This window comes from Adiantum capillus-veneris, chromosome 12 (assembly GCF_014529385.1).
Source record: "Adiantum capillus-veneris isolate H3 chromosome 12, ASM1452938v2, whole genome shotgun sequence".
In the NCBI taxonomy this organism is placed as follows: domain Eukaryota; kingdom Viridiplantae; phylum Streptophyta; class Polypodiopsida; order Polypodiales; family Pteridaceae; genus Adiantum; species Adiantum capillus-veneris.
Genome location: NC_140942.1, coordinates 115672409 through 115689450, shown reverse-complemented (window position 1 = coordinate 115689450; position 17042 = coordinate 115672409).

Below are 17042 nucleotides of genomic sequence, written 5' to 3'. Positions count from 1 at the left end.
AAGAGGACTCGACGTTGTATCAACCTCCAAGACTTCCCTCTTGGACATGGTATGGCTCCATACAACCTATTGGAAGACATGAGAGGTAAGGGTCCTGATATCTCATGGCCTCAGTTTCTTGCATTATGCCCACAAGTTAGGAGGGATTTAAGGAAGGCAGTTAGCACTAGGAGAAAGATAAAAGAGAGTGTGCATGTTGTAAAAATTACACATGCTGAAATGAATGAGGATATTACACCTGTGCTAGATTGTTACATCAAAGGAATATTGGTTAGGAAAGGTCTAGTGGATGGGGGTGCACAAATTTGCATCATGACAGAAGGACTCATGCAAAGACTAGGCATGCACATCCATGAGACACCTGAAATTAAAGTCAAAATGGAAAACAATAGCAAGGCTAGGTGCATAGGCATTTGTAAAAATGTCTCTGTTGAAGCCTTTGGCATTAAGAAGGCAGTGGATTTCTATGTCATGTCTACCAAAGGAAATGGTTACCCATTTATCCTAGGGAGACCATGGCTAATGAAAATGCGAGCTTTGCAGGATTGGGAGAGTGGAAAGCTAATTTGCAGGAATGAAAAGCATAAGAAGGTTGTCTTTGACATGAAGGAGCAACGCCAAGAGGATCTCCATGAAGAATCATCTCAAAGTGAGACGGAGGAAGGCTGGACCGATAGCACTTCAGAAGGAGAAAGTAGCGGCAGCATTACTGAAGAGGAGTCTTCCATCGAAGTCATGGGGGTAAGGTTTAAGCCAAACAACCAAGAGACCTCTTGCCCAGGTTTGGAAGAGGTAGGTTCCCAAGAAAACCAAAAAGTGGAAGATGAAAGAATGCTAGAAGGTATGTTTTCTACAACACTTACAAAGGATGAAAGAGAGGAGTTCAAAGGTGTGTTAAGGAAATTTCCTAGGCTTTTTGCTAAAGACTACACCGATGTGCGTGGAGTAGATGCTGTTCAACACAAAATTGAGTTGAAGCCAGAGGCCACACCTAAGGCTCAGAAGCTACGAAGGCTAGGAGTCATCAAGGAGCAGGCTTAACTCAAGGAGGTAAGAAAGCTTCTAGCAGCAGGTTTCATTTATCTAGTGGAGAATTCGGAGTGGGTCTCTCCCGTTGTTGTCACTCCTAAGAAAAATGGCAAGTGGAGGGTGTGTGTGGATTACCGTCCACTCAATGAGGCAACAAAAAGAGATCACTTTCCCCTACGATTTCAAGATGAGATACTAAATGAGGTAGCTGGTCATGAGAAGTACACTGTGTGTGATGGCTACTCGAGTTACTTTCAAATAGGTATCGCATTGGAAGATCATTTGAAAACAACCTTCATCACTCCTTGGGGTTGTTATGCTTTTAGAGTCATGCCATTTTGACTGGAAAATGCTCCTGCAACTTTCCAACGCTTCATGAACATGGTGTTTCAAGCATTCTTTGGAAAGTCCATTAGGGTTTTTATTGATGATTTTTGCATTTATAGCTCAAAATCATTGCATCTACAAAGGGTAGAAGAAGGTTTAAAGAAGCTCTACGACATGGGAGGTCAACTCAACCCCGACAAGTGTCACATAGGTGAGGATGAAGTGATCTTGCTTGGTCACAAGGTTTCCTATAAAGGCATTGAGGTGGATCCTTCAAAGGCAAAGGCTCTTATTGAGCTCCCATCACCCAAGAATCTCAAAGAGGTAATCTCATTCATTCAAAAGGTGAAGTATATGTCATACTTCATTCACTTAGCTTCGGAGTTGCTTCACCCTTTGCAAAAGTTGACACAACAAGTAGAATTTGCATGGTCTTATGAGCTTGAAGAGTACTTTTGTAACATTAAAGACATTTTGTCAAAGCTACCAACACTCATGTCTCCTTGTTGGGAGTACACATTCTTTGTTAGCTCTAGTGTTGGGAAAGAAACAATTGGTGCGGTTTTGCTACAACAAGATCCCCACAGTACCAGAATGCGACCCATCTACTTTGCTAGTAGGGTCATGAATTCTTTAGAGAGAGTCTACACAGAGGCAGAACTCATGATGCTTTCTCTCATGTTTGCGGTGAGAAAGTTTAGATCCTACCTGCTACCAAAACCTTTTGTAATTCTCACTGCAGAAAATTCGTTCCCTTGGGTGTCATCTCAAATGAATCTTAGTACTAGGATCTCAAAGTGGATTATGGAGTTGCAAGAGTTTCAATACTCTTTCAAAGTAGAAGATAGTGTGCGTGCACAATTGGCAGGGATCCTTACTTATAGGGTACATGAGAAGGAGATTAAGGTGCCTGAAGTAAAGACCCTACCATTGCCACCACCTAAATGTATTCCTAATGCTTTTACCTTGTTCTTTGATGGAGCTTTTTGATGAGCCACAGGAAAAGCAGGGGGAGGGCTAGTATTGCTCAACCCAAGTGGAGAAGTGGTCATGAAAGAGAAGGTCAATCTACCAGGTTCAACTAGCAACAATGAAGCAGAATACGACACACTACCTCATGGTTTAAAGATATGCATTGACCAAGGTATACAATGTCTCATGGTAAAAGGGGATGAACTTCTCATTGTGAAGAAAATTTTAGGCATTTGGGCATGCAAGAATGAAAGCTTACAGACAAAAGTTCATGCCATTCGTAGGATGTTTAATCACTTTGAAGAAGTGCAACTATATCATATTCCTAGGAAACAAAATGAAGATGCCGATTTACTTGCACAACAAGCAGTTACATGTGTTGAGAAAGAAGTGCAGGTCATCATGGTGGCAGCAACTGTCAAGCAACCGAGATACGAGGGATTGGAGTCATTGACTCCCATTATTAGCTACATTTTGGAGGGTGAGTTTTCGCAAGACTTCACGAAGGCTCAGAAGAGGAGACTCATGAAAAATGCAAGCGCGTATCTCTTCCTAGAAGGATCCTTATATCAAAGAGGGAAGGATCAAGTGTGCAGAAGAGTACCAAGTATCAAGGAGATTCCAGCCATTCTAAAAGGTTTGTATGAAGAGGCATGTGGTGATCATTTTGCCCAAGAGTTAACTGTGAAGAAGATTTTGCTTGCGGGGTATGTTTGGCCAAGTCTGCATGTGGATGTCCAACATTGGTGTGAAAGTTGTCACAATTGTCAAGTAAATGGGAATATAAGATTGGTGTATGGTCCAAGGCAAATCGTGCTTGCAAATGGACCCTTTGAAAAGTGGGGCATTGATGCTATGGGTCCTCTCCCTAGGACAAAAAATGGTAAACTCTACATTCTAGTGGCGGTTGACTATATGACTAGGTGGGTGGAAGCACAAAGTGTGGCAAAGGTAACTGAGAGGACAGTGAGCAAATTTGTCTACCATTAGGAAAAATATGGACTCTCCTTGAGCCTTTTTGATTAGTGAAGTCTTAAGGGAGAACCAATGAGAAGGCTCTTGGGATATCACCTAGAGGGGGAGGAATGGTAGGGGTGCAGCCTAATTGTCTCCCTCTTCAATGCTTGGTTCTTAGAGAGAGGTGGGAGGTAGGCTGAGGGGGGGTAGATAGGAGGAGAGAGGTGTCATAAAAGAGGGAGGGACCCCCCAAAAAAAAACGAGCATGCTTAAAAACCCAAAAAATTGAAAATTTTTCAAAAGTTTAAAAGTTGACCCATTTGCCTCCAAAACTGTCCCAAAACATAAACTAACTTAAAAAAGTCAATTTTCCCCCCCAAAATCCACTTTTCTCTCTCTCCCTCATTACTTTTCTCTCCCACACTCTCCCTCTTCTCCCTCCTCCCATTCTCTCTCTACAGTCAAGGCAGTCATAGCTAAAAGCTTTCCACCACTCTCTTCCTCTCTCTCCATAGCTCCCCCTTCTCTCACACCTCCATCAACCCTCTACAGTCCCACACTCCATAGCCCACAGCTCCACTATCCTCTCTACCTCTCTACCTCTCACTCCTCTCTTTCTCTATCTCCACTGTCAAAGCCACCATAGCCACCATAGGCAGCTCACCTCACCCTCCCCTTAGCTCCTCATTCTCTCTCCACAGTACTCAACTCTTTCAAATCCCTTCCTAAGCCCAACTTCCCAAGCATGTCCACACATAGACGGCCCAAACCAGAGATAGAGGAGATTGTGTTGCACAACACAAAAGACTCAGAGGGGGTATGGATCCCACAAGTGTTCAAGAAGGGTGCATGGATCTACATGCAACCGTCACGTGCTGGACCTCATCGCGTACGGTGTCGAGGCGTGTTGGAACGTCATTGGAAGGGCCGGCTATTGACATTCAAAGAAACAAAGTCCGGAATGGTGGCCATCGTGCAACACGTCTACAGTGCAGCTGAGCTCCACCTCAAGAGAGCTTCTACTCAATTTGCACCTCATTGTAAGTTTTCATGGTTTAGCTATCCCATGCATATGTCATGTTTACGTTTATGTGATCATTATATTTAACTAAGGACATTTGTAAAGATGTTTTTCCATCCAGCTTAGTTGAGGAGCAGCCGCTTGAGTGCCTCTCAGGCACGTTCATGGTTGTGCATGCTCACATTGGGGAGCTTATGTTTCCTAATGTTTCATCGAAAAAACTTACCGAGCAACGAATATTCATGTACTCCCACAAGTACGTGGTGCCGAAGTCAAGCCAAAGCTATGGTAGGTTAGAAGCCGTGGAGACACCCTCATTGCAGAGTGCAGAATGGCCAACTCCAGACCATTGGGCTTTGCTTTCTTTCAAGCGCAAGGTGCTGTAAGATTTCCAAGGGTCCCTAAAGTTTGGTAAGACAACCAGATCGGTGGGTCTCAGTTGGCATTGTCCCATTCATTTGTTTGTGCATGCATTCCGCTCTCTACCGATTGTAGAAACACCAACAATGTTTGTTTGCAAAGAAGTTGACATAGATGCAATGGACACCATTCTAGGTGTCAATTGGGGCTATGTTGACGGTTTACATGATGGTGACCGTTATAAGTGCAATGTGTCCCCCACACAGCTTTGCCTTTGGTATTTGAAAGCAAGGTGCACCTTGTATGCACGGTTTAGCTATGAGAGGTGGATGCACAAACGTGGCAAATGGATACCCTTGCAGCTGACAGCCGAAGAGATTAATCCTTTGAAATTCGTGTCCGCATGCCCAATAACGAGGTGGAGGTGGTTGCAGTGAATCCGCATTGGACTCTTGCCAATCTTCGGGAACACTTTGTCATAATGGGATTCGAGGATGTCGGTAATGCAAGTTTCAAACTAGAACAACGCAAGGTCTGCTTTGTGCTTCCTTAGCTACCTTTTCTTATTTTCTGTGGGTTTTTGTATTTTGATTGCCCATTTTTGGTTGTATAGATTGGAAGGTGGATGGAGGCCACTATGCTTGTTTACAAAGATTGGGCTACAGACGAAATCATCTTGTCTAAGTGAATTGGCTTGTAACTTTAATCGTTTATATATTGGATATTTTATTAAAGATTTTGAAAAGTTTTAAGGTGTTGTACTTGAGTTTTAAGGTGGTGTAAATTTATTTTTTAAATCCATATTTTTTATTTTTTTCTAGATAGAATATGTCTATATAAGGAGGACCACCTATTCATCCCAACATTGTAGAGAGACCTAGCATACCCAATCACGTAAAGAGAAGACATGGCTGCTACTAGTGCTTTAGATGCATTCCTTACTGAGGTTGGGCATGCAAATTGCCCTGAGCTTCAAGCATTTTTCACAACCCAATCCGATTTGGAAACCACCTTGACCCTCCACTCTCAATCTCTTGAGCACATTACTTCATACATTTCCACGTGCATGGGGAGATTCACTGTTGAGTTACCAAACCGACCAGGGCAATGGGTCCCTGAAGGCCTTCTCCACCACATCTACCAAGGGGACAGGCCATTTCATCAGCGGCTTGCACACTTTGCCACCATAGCACAACCCAACGGACAATATGTGCGGCTTGAAGATGATGATGTGCGAGCAATGCGTAAGGGAAGGATTGGAAACACTTTTTTCTCTGTTCAGGCCATAATGATCTTCCTCCTTCACGAGTTCCCAGCAGGCCCAGACGTAGTGCTACCTCACTTGTAGATCGGCGGGGTATTGGCTGATGTGAAGGACCCCAAGCCCGCGGCCATTGACTCATCCGCAGAGGAGAGGACACTTGCCTTGACCTAACCTGTAGGGATTCAAGGACTCTTGGAGGCCTCTCCATCAGTCCGTTCATCCTCGTGACCGCCAGAAGGAACCACCACTCGGGATGCCATCCCTGAGGTAGAGATTACCCGCTTCTCCTCCATTGTGGTGGGTGGGGAGGAGTTTGTGTTTATGCACGATCTGGAGAAATCCTTTGAGCTTCACATGGATGAGTGTTTCGCCATCCTCAATGCCCATGGAAAGTTTGATCTTGATACCACCACCTCCCATGACGATGATCTCCTAATGCCCATGGGGAATACTTTGGCGGACACAGTGGTGATCGCACAAGCCGAGGTGGCAACGGCCGAGCAGGCCAAGGTCTCTGAGGAGGAGTTTGTGGCCGTGCAAGCCATGTGTTTGGCTAAACACGCAAGAGTGGATTCACCGCCACCTACTGCAACACCTGTTTTGCTTGATCCAAAGGGGAAGTCAAGCGTGGATCTTTACTTGCACCCGGATGCTGATGAGGAGGATCGTAGACAAGAGGTATAGATGCTCACTTACATTTGATTGTTACAAATGATTTTGTTAATGTTATATCATAATTCTCTGCCATATCTCAGAAAACCTATGTTCTGCAGGATGTTCTGGAGGTTGACACCTGGGCGCAACGGTCAGGGGGGAGGAGGACGCCGTTCGGACCTCAAGCGGAACTTGCTCACTACCTCGGCACACTTCCCACTGGTGTCGTGGTGTTTTTCCATGCCGGCTACTCTCCCAATGGTCGCTACAACATTTTTGCTCTCCGTTCACTCTCCAAGGCGTTGTGTTTAACAACACTTGCCCAAACGGCCAACCTTGTAGTGCTTGTAAAGAAAGATTTTGCAATATCCACTTTCGGTGTAAACTTTCGCGGGCGCCTTATTGCCCATGTCGGCATGAACCAAGCTGTAGGGGTTAATGAAACCCAAGAAATCACAACCACTTTACTTAACAGGGAGCCACCCCAAAAGGCCAAGCGCCAGAAAATTGTAATTAGAAAGATCCTAAAGAAAAAGCCGGATATCATGTAAAGCATTGATTTCTTTAATGAAACTACTTTTTGTTGTCTATGACTCTCTTTCTTGCAAGGTTTTGAATTTCTTATATGTTGGGCTTCCATTGTGTATGAGAAGCACCATAATTTTTGCTATGAATACTAAAGGGTTTGGCAGGCATTAAAATTTAAAAAATGTAGACTTTGTTATTTCTAGGCTTCCAAAGTTATATAAGTATGTGCCTAGTAAAGGGCTTGGAAGTGCCTAAAAAATGATGCCACAAGGGCGCGCATTAGGGCTTTCCATCAGCAGATGAAGTGTGCAAATGCGCGCCCTTGTGGTGGATGAATTTGGACACATCTAAGAGCATACCCAAGTAAAAAACAGAGTTTCAAGGCATTAATACCCAGTTTCAAAAGAGAAACACATGGATACTCAGGTAACCTAAAGCCCATCTTGCCCCAGATACCTAAAGATGTATTAACAAACCACAAAACTGTGGCAATATATAAACCCTTCTTGGAGAATAGGAGCATATCCAATTACAAAACAGAGTGAGAAGGCAATAATACCCAGCTCCAAAACAGGAAGACATGGATACCCAGGTAACCTTAAGCCCATCTTGCCCCAAATACCTAAAGTTGTATTAACAAACCACAAGAGTAAACTTTGTGGCAATATCTAAGCCCTTTCTGGAGTTTAGGACTGACATGGACTAAGGGGGGATGAATTCCAGCAGCATCTATGCTAATTGAAGCATTGAATCAAACAAAACATACTTATTGCTTGTCAAAATTGTCTGGAAACCACTGGAGAGTGTCAACAAAGCACTAGGAGAGGCTGCCACAAGGGCGCGCATTATGTCCATCCATAGGCCTTTGGAAGCCCCAAATGCGCGCCCTTGTGGCAACCAACTTGGGGGCATTCCAAGCCATTTTGAACACTTTGTAGATGTTTTTTCCATGCAATAGTGAGTCACATAGCATCGATACATCAGGAAGTGCATGCCCCACTTAGCCAAGGTGCTAAACGTAGGCAATTTTGCACAATAACAAGCTAATGGCTACATACATACAATAGAAGGTAGACAAAACTTGAACCACTGCTACATTGCATGGTGCAGAATTAAAACAATACATTGCACACTGGGGTATAGAATAAAAGACGCTTATATTCAAATTCTTCCCAATACAATGCACAGAGTGGGATATAGAATCAAAAGACGCTTGTATTCAAATTCTTCCCAATCTTGGAGTTCCGTAAATACAAAAAGGTTGATGCCTAATTACAAGCTACTCCTCATGGCGCAAACGGCAAGCAAGCTGCATATCCTTGGGCATAATGGTTACACGCTTTGCATGGATGGCACAGAGGTTAGAATCCTCAAATATGCCAGTTAAATATTGCTCTGATGCCTCTTGGACTGCCTCTATGGCCACGGCGCCCATCCGAAACTGAGTGTTGTACAATTGCAAAACCTCCCTGCATAGCCTTGCAAAAGGGGCCCTCCGAATCAAGAGCTCAGTGCTCTTTTGATAGTGTCGAATCTCTGCAAAAGCACGGCTGCGCTTTCGTACCTTCTGAGGTCGACGTGGAGGTGCATTTTTGGCACGAGTCGGGGCAGCTTGCTTCCTCTTCTTGTAGACAATGCTCTTTCTCTTTTTTTTCTGCACAGGCACTTCCAACACCTCATAATTGGATTCCACCCACTCTTCATCTGATTCGTGCTCTTCACTATCAACCGGATGTGATGGTGTAGGTCCACTCCCTTTAGGAAGTGTCTTACCCCCAATAGACATGTGAGCCTGATAAGTTTGTATTTGGACGCCAACCCATGGGGCATCTTCATCCGTTTGTGTCTCTTCGGAGCCTTCTGACGGCTGCTTTTGGTTGTTTGTTTCTTTGCCCTGGTCTCTCTCATCCTCCCTGTTGCCATCAGAATCATTGGATTCCGATGAATAGACAACAAGACGATGCTTCCGTCTCTCTTTTGCTGCTGTAGAGGACTGGCCATGCTGATTTGAAGCTCCAGCTTCTTCTGTGTGGACTTCACCTTGAGCTTGTGAAGTTCCAGCTTCTGTTGCTGTACCTTTGAGTCGTTGGCCATCCGGCCCCTCTGGATATGCAATCCTAGCCGTTTGTTTTGCTCGTGCCATGGTTGCACCTAGTAGGGAAGATGACAAAAGGAGCCCCTTCAACCTTTAAATAGGTTTTTTTGAGATTTGGGCCCTTTCACACTATGCGGCCAATTGAGTGAAACTCAAATAAAGAAAATGAATTGAACAACTAAACCAGGATCATGTGGATGGCTGACACGACGCCCAAACGCTCCCTTTTTGATATTTAGTTGCACGCCAAGCTTCGTGGCCAAGGGACGCTCGCGAGCGTTTCCACTTCTCGGATGCTGTAGTACGGGAAGCGTTGCGTAACTGCTTTGCTAACATCGATTCTCTTGCTTTCTCAATAGTACGAGTTCTCCCAAAGGTGTGCCTAAAAAACCAATTAAACATCTCTTGGAGGTAGTTGGAGTGTGAACTACCACCACCATGCCGAGTATTCTTGAAGTAGACTCCTTTTGCTCGATAGTGGGACTTCTCCATGCCTTGTGTACTCCATATATCAAGCGAACCATAGCGGTCCATGAAGTATGCACCATGCGCATATAGAATGTGCTAAAACGACCAAAAAGGAGATAAGCGAATAGAAAAGTTACATTTTCAAACATTGCATATGTATTAAGTCCGTTAAAACAAACCATGTAGTGTGTAATCTTGCTTTCAGACCATCCGTCCTTAGCGGCCTTTGTGAATTCATAAAGCACCTTCTTGAACTCCTCTCTCTACTCAACAATGGTGCTTGAAAGATTCATCAATTGCACAACCTTTTGAAAGGATGACCATACTAGCTTGCGTTGGTTAGCAACCTCCACATTGGGATCTTTGTCCGTCGTGCATGAACACAAATCTTTCCACAACTCCCACCGCTTCTCACTTGCTAGATCGACACTTGCCTTGGATACCTGCATTGGAGACTTTGACATCTTCTTGAAAAATCGACGTGCTTTGGCTCCATTCATGGAAACCTTCTGTGCCACCTCATATGTCTTCTCCCTACAAGTCTCTGCTACAATATTCACCCTTGATCGGTGACATCCAATCTCATTAAGGAGCGTCTCCACCCCCTGCAAGGAGTATTTTGACCGTTGAAGGGGCTTCATTGTGAAAGCATAATCAATATGATGCTTTAAGATCCTATCAAATATTCGCATAAACGCATGCAATGTGCAAAAGTGAACATTGTTGAGGGAGAAGGGAATTATGGGGTTCCACCCAGGATCTTTGCTATCCCTATTGGGCACCTGTAGCATATCACATGAAAGAACCGAACTTTGCCACTCCCTATTTATATGGTCATCATTATCATCGTCCTGACCTTCCACTTGAGTTGCTCGACTTGTCTTGTGCCCTTTCGTACAGAATGGACAGGGAAGTAAATAATTTGCACCTTGTTTGCATCCAAGCATGCACTTTATGGTCTTTAGATCACCACCTAAATGCCATTCAACATCAAACTCGCCACGTCCTGGAACCATGAGCTTCTCACCGTTTATTTGAGCTTCAATGACCTCTATGACCCATGGGATTCTACTGAAAATCCATGCAAGGACTTCATGTGTCTCTTTTGGAACTTCAATTGCACCAAGCCACCATATATCCTTCTCTGATTGCACACTAAAAGAGGGCTTTGTCGCTTCACTCGAACTGCAAGATTGCTTGGCATAAGCTAGGGCTTCATTCATAACCGTGATGCTCATTCTCTCCAACTTTCTCCCTTTAACAATTACACACTCATCCAACTTCAGCACAAACACAAGCTTGCCTTCAAGAACTGCCAACAACATAAAGCCTCAGAATGCATGTTATGACACATCATAGAGCATGTAGGCAACTCTAAACTAACCTGCATCACTCAAATTGTAGAAAACAGCCATGGACTGTTGCAATCGTATCAAGTCCACAATAATATTGTTGAATTTGGTGTAAACAAACCCTTCGGTCCGCAACACACTGTTAGAAACAGCACCACTTCCCTTCCCGCGGCCCTTCCTTCCTTGTGATTTGCTACGGAGCGGTTGAAGAGGCATCGTGTCTTCAATATACAAGTAGTCCCCTAATCGGTGAACAACATCTTCATTTGACACCTTCTTGGCAATCTGCACTCTGTGAGGAAGTGGGAATAGGTTTTCCGTGACTCGTTGACTTCTTAATGCATCTTTTAACACTTGATGTATTGCTTGATAGCCCTTGGTACTAATCCCAACAGCATCACAAATATCCTAAACATCTAGATCAGTGACAATATTAGAAAAATCTCTAAGAACTCTCTTAGTGATTGCGTCTTTCAAGTGTTTTGCCTCTGGAGCATCAAGCATCCCAATAAAATCCTCTTTGTTGAAACAAGAACGAAGTAAAGTAGCCCTAGCTGACGCATTCTCACCGCCGCACGTTTCTTGGACAAAGTTCTTATTGCCCAAAACAACAATGATGAGCCGTATTAAACTTAAACAACATGAGGGATAGAACATGTTACCTCATAGCTGTCACCCTTCATTTTCTTGCACCTCCACGTGGTGCAAGAGTCTGAATTTCGGACAACTCTCGTTTCCTCACCCTACCTCCCATGGCAGTACTCTTCATGTGTGAAAGAGTATCCTCAAGCTTTTTAATTACATTTTCCTTGGTTGTGATGGTGCTCTTTGCCTCCTCAAGCACACTAGTAGCTGTTTTCATCTGAGCTTGAAGATTGTGGAAACTCCCATTGAGCAACTGCCAATGACGCAAGTAGATCTCGGACCGCGCAATCTCGTGTTTGTTGAGTCTCTTGCAGTAGCCCAACAAACCTTGCTCTCCATTTCCAACGTATTGCAACAGTGATGGAATGTTTGTAAAAGACGTATGAACATTGAGAGAAGGATCCTTTGGATACAAGCATCCGTCTGTCCAAAGATCCACATTCTTCTCCCCTTGAGCGCGGCGTTCGTTGGCTGAAGGTAATGTACCCAAGCATGTTTTCTTTGTCGGAACATACTCTTGAGGTAGGTGTAGGAAAAGCCCTGGAGACCTACCGCGTGAAGAGCTTGCTGGGACATTAGTCACGTCGTGAAGAGGCATTGTAGGATGGAGAGATGGAGCTTGAAGGATGGAGAGATAGAGCTTGTAGGATGGAGAGATGGAGCTTGAAGGATGGAGAGATGGAGCTTCAAGGATGGAGAGATAGAGCTTGTAGGATGGAGAGATGGAGCTTGAAGGATGGAGAGATGGGTGCGTAGGTGCAGCAGCAGGTGCAGGTGCAAGGGGGATGGGTGTAGGAGAGGAGCTTAGATTATGAGAGAGAGTTTTCAATTTTGGGGAGAATTTTCTAAAAGTTTGGAGGGAGTCAAAAAATGTTGAATTTTGAGTAATTTAACTTAAAAAACTTTTTTTTATTATGTGTATATGTTGGGGGTACTTTTTAGGGGGGAATAGAGTTTTTTTGAAAGTTTTTGAAAAAAGTCATTTTTTTGACCTCTTTGACCCACGGATTTGCTTAGGTGGCATGGGAGAGTTAAGAGGCCACTTACAAGTTGGCCAAAAAGCTAGAGAGAGAAGACCCCCTACCCCCCTACTTTTCAAATGGTTTACCCCCCCCTTCCCTACTTTTTAAATGGTTACCCCCCCCCCCCCCCCCTTCCCTCTACCTTTTTAGGGGTCAAAGGTGGAGGAGACCCTACCAAAATAGCCCCATTCAAAGCCTTTGTCCCCCTTAATCTTGGCAGGCTTTCTTTAAATTAGGGATTCTTACAAGGCCCATGGAGAGTCCATTTTTTTCTTAATGCACTCACATTTGTTGTAGATTTGGCACACCTTTGGAGATTGTTTCTGATAATGGTCCAGGGTTTAGAAAGGGCTTGCTCACAGAGGTCTGTGAAGAACTTCACATTCTACATCGTCACAGTACACCGTACTATCCCCAATCCAATGGTCTGGTAGAAAAATCTAATGGCGTCATTGCAGGCATCATTAGAAAGATGGTGAGAAACAAGACAAAGTTGTGGGATGACTTCTTGGATGGTGCCTTGTGGGCGTATCGAACCACATATAGGGAAGCCACGGAGTTTACACCATTTCACTTGGTCTATGGTCAAGAGGCTTTACAACCAATTGAGCTCAACATCCCAACAATACGACTTCATGGCAAAGCAGCACAAGATGATCAAGAAGCATGGATGGATCGACTTCTTACCTTAGCTGAGCTTGAGTGGAAAAGAGAAGCAGCATACAAGTGCTACAAGAGGAAAGCTACGCAGGCGAAGGAGAAGCTTGACAAGAAACTAAAGGACAAAGGCATCAATGAAGGAGATCTTGTGCTAGGGTATGACAATCGACTCGACAATCGTTTTGATGCTAAATTTGCGATCATTCAATTGAGAGTGGAAAATCTATCATTCCTCCTACTAGTGTAAGCCCAACATTTGCTGAATCAAGGAGGGTGGATTTGGACTAAGCTTGGATACTTTTTCTCTCTTCCAACGTGAAGTAATGGACAACAATGATGTGTAAGTGTCTTGGTGATATTTTTAGTTCTTGATAGCTTGTGTCTGGGTGTTGTCATCAATTTAGCCATAAATCCCACATATTGTAAGAGGGCGACAAGATGGAGAGGACTCCCCTGGCCTTAAGACAGTGATTGGGGTGGCTTTTCTTGTGATGTGTCGTGGTGAAATTTACTCAAGCTATGTTGACCAAATACTAATCTCACTTTGATCGGTCATGACAGATTTGTAAGAAGGTATTAATGCAGCAAGCACCCCCTCCCTCTTCTCTCTCTTTCTTACATATATAATTGTGTTTGATTGATCATTGACGATACATTTCAAAGCAGCCCGAGCACTATCTCTCTCTCTCTCTCTCTCTCTCTCTCTCTCTCTCTCTCTCTCTCTCTCTCTCTCTCTCTCTCTCTACACGTCCTAGTTCGCATCCAAAACTAGGTGGTGCCCCAAATTTGTATAGGGTTAGGTTGCGGGTTTGTGTGTGTGGTTGTTTTTTTTTCCAACCCCAACCCAATTGAGCAGCACGGGAGCCTACAAGGGTGCTTAGAGGCCACTCTTCTTGTTGCCCGCCTGGACCGCCTGACTATCTTTCTGTCTTATGCTGTTACGAACCTACTTGTACGAACCTACTTGTAGGGTTCAATTTGGCACATGTTGTCACATGGGTATGGTTATCCCAAAATGATGTCGAAATTGTTCTTTTTTCCAAAATCTACTATCACAAATGTATGCTCATATTCAATCCCACAAGAATTCACAATAATTTGCTCTAGGATACCCAAAGGTTTTCTTTGTATCTGTCTGCAAGTTGCAGATTCATTCTAGTTCCTCTAAGCGTTGATCTAACCCATTTTTCCCAAATTTCTTTTGTGGCTATGGCTACTCCCACCCCACTATCAAGTATAGCAAACATTTTGACTCCTTTGTATTCCACAGTTAAGGTGGTGTTGCCTTCTTCTCCTTCAGGATATTCACCCACCTTGTTTACTGGTACAGGTTTAGCGTTTGCATTTGAAGGTAATTCTTGAAGTGGAATCTTCAATGCCATCTTCCCTAAAGTTTTACCCACTTCATCCCATACATGTGGTCTAATCTTAAGCACTCAGATAGGGTGATGGTGCATTGTATGGGAGCCGACATTAGCTCGTGCATACTCCTTGTGTCCATCATTTTTGGTAAGGCTTTCCTTTGAGATGGCAACACTCTAGTCTTTGATGTTTCCTCATGTTCTCCTATGTATGAGGGTAAGGTTTTCAAGGACTCTAGTTTAATACCAATTGAAATTTCTGTCCATGCATCTCCATACATGCATCTCCCTATAGAGATTGAATGTCTCCCTGATAAACTTCATGACCCGTATTGACCTCAGTTATGGGTGTAGATTTGAAAGTTGTACTTCCATCTTTTTCAATTCTAATTGCTTTCCACAACTCGTTTGGCCATGGCTCCTCTATCTCAGAGATAGGTAACTGTGATCTTACATCATCTGTGGTATTGGCCACTACTCTATCATCTTGTTGAGTCTCTAGGTTGTTGGTCTCTTGTGTTTCAATCTTTGCTTGCACATCCTTTTGTGGTTTTGACTCAATGTTCATCTCGGTTGATGTTTCAACAACTTTTGCCTTAGGTGTTTCAAATCCAACCTTCTTTTTTTTTGTTTCTAGAGGTGGAATTGGTGGTTTAGGTTCCATCATTGCCTGAGCAATTTTTATCAATTCCTCACACATTTTCAACCTCTTTGTCTCTACCTCAAGATGAGGATATGTCCTCGGCCATTCCTTTAGAGTTTGCTTGGGTTTCAATATATGCTTCCAACACAGCATTCAACGGCTCTAGGACTTTGTCTACCAACACTGATCCTCCAAAAGAAAAAGCTTTTGGTGATTTATTTGGCTCTACCATTGACGCTTTCTTTTCTCTTTGTTGTTTTAGTTCCTTTTGAGCTTGGGAAAGCTCAACTACCAAGGTTGCTTGCTTTTGTTGGTGTTTTGCTTTTGCTTTCTCTCTTTTAGCTTTCCATGACTTGCATCCAACCCTCACTGACACACTAGCTATTTCATCTTGTTTGGATTGTTGAGCTTTCTTCTCATTAGCTTGATCCTTAGCATTTTCTTTTTCTTGAGCCCTTGTCACTACCTTCATAGGAACTTTGGGTTCCGACTCTAATACACTTGGAGAAGGTAACACTCCCACAACATTCATTGTTGTTTTCCCTTTTTTGTTTGGGTGTTTTGGACAATTGGGAATGACATGTGTAATGGCACAATCCAGACAATATCCAATTATTTTTATACAAGAACAATTATTGGCCCAATGATTACCTCCACACTTGTAGAATGGTCCTTCTTGTTGGGTCACTATTGGTGCAGTTTTGATGGTTGTTCTTGCCTAGTAGGAATGGTCTCTAGTTTACATGCTTGATTGGCACAGAACATGAGAGTATTCTCATTCATTGAATAGAGTTTTCTCATAGGTTCTTGCCCTAGCCTAGTTTGTGGTATCTTAGCTCTTTGCAGAGCCCCTGGTACAACCTTATTTTGAAACAATGGGTAATTTGGCAATGGAATTTTTTCAACTGTTTGAGGTCCGTATGGTATCTCCCTCATGTAGTTTTGATTGTAGTAGCACTCGCTCATCTCATTCTTAGTCCATTTTTGCTCAATGGAACACCATTTTATTTGTTGTGCTACTTTCTCTACAAGCTCATCTACACTAGGCATTGGTTGAGGTTGAGCATCTTGCCTCATTTTGGTTTCACTAGATGCTAAAGAATCACTATCCGTCATGGTTTTTGTATCATCAGTTTCCTCACCATACACTTTGCAATTGTCAACTAGGTATAATGCTTCTCTTGTGACATGTTCAAAGGAAGTACATCCTTTCAAGTGCAGATCTTTCTTGGGAGTTTCATTTATCAAGCCCTCTATGAAGAGAATTGACAATCTCTCATCTTGTGGTAACTCGCATTCCGTACATCTCTCTATATATTACTTGAAGCGTAGCGATGCTTTTTTCAAATTTTCATCTCTTTTTGCCTGAATGCGTAGATTTGAGAGACTGTGTTATGCTTGATTCCATTTTTAGAGAACTCCTCAGCAAATTCTTACAAGCGTTGTTCAATGGTTGAAAAAGCATTTTTTTCCAATGGTTGAAACCAAGTCAATGCTATCCCTTCCAAGCTTAAGCCAAATCCCTCATATTGTGTATGAAAATCAAATACTTATTTGGCTCTTAACACTTGTTTAAATAGTGATGCATGTGCATAGGAATCCTTGGACCCATCATACTTTTACTTGACACATTTGGCCACCTGAGATGGTCTCAACGGTTTCTAGTTCAATTATGTATCTTATC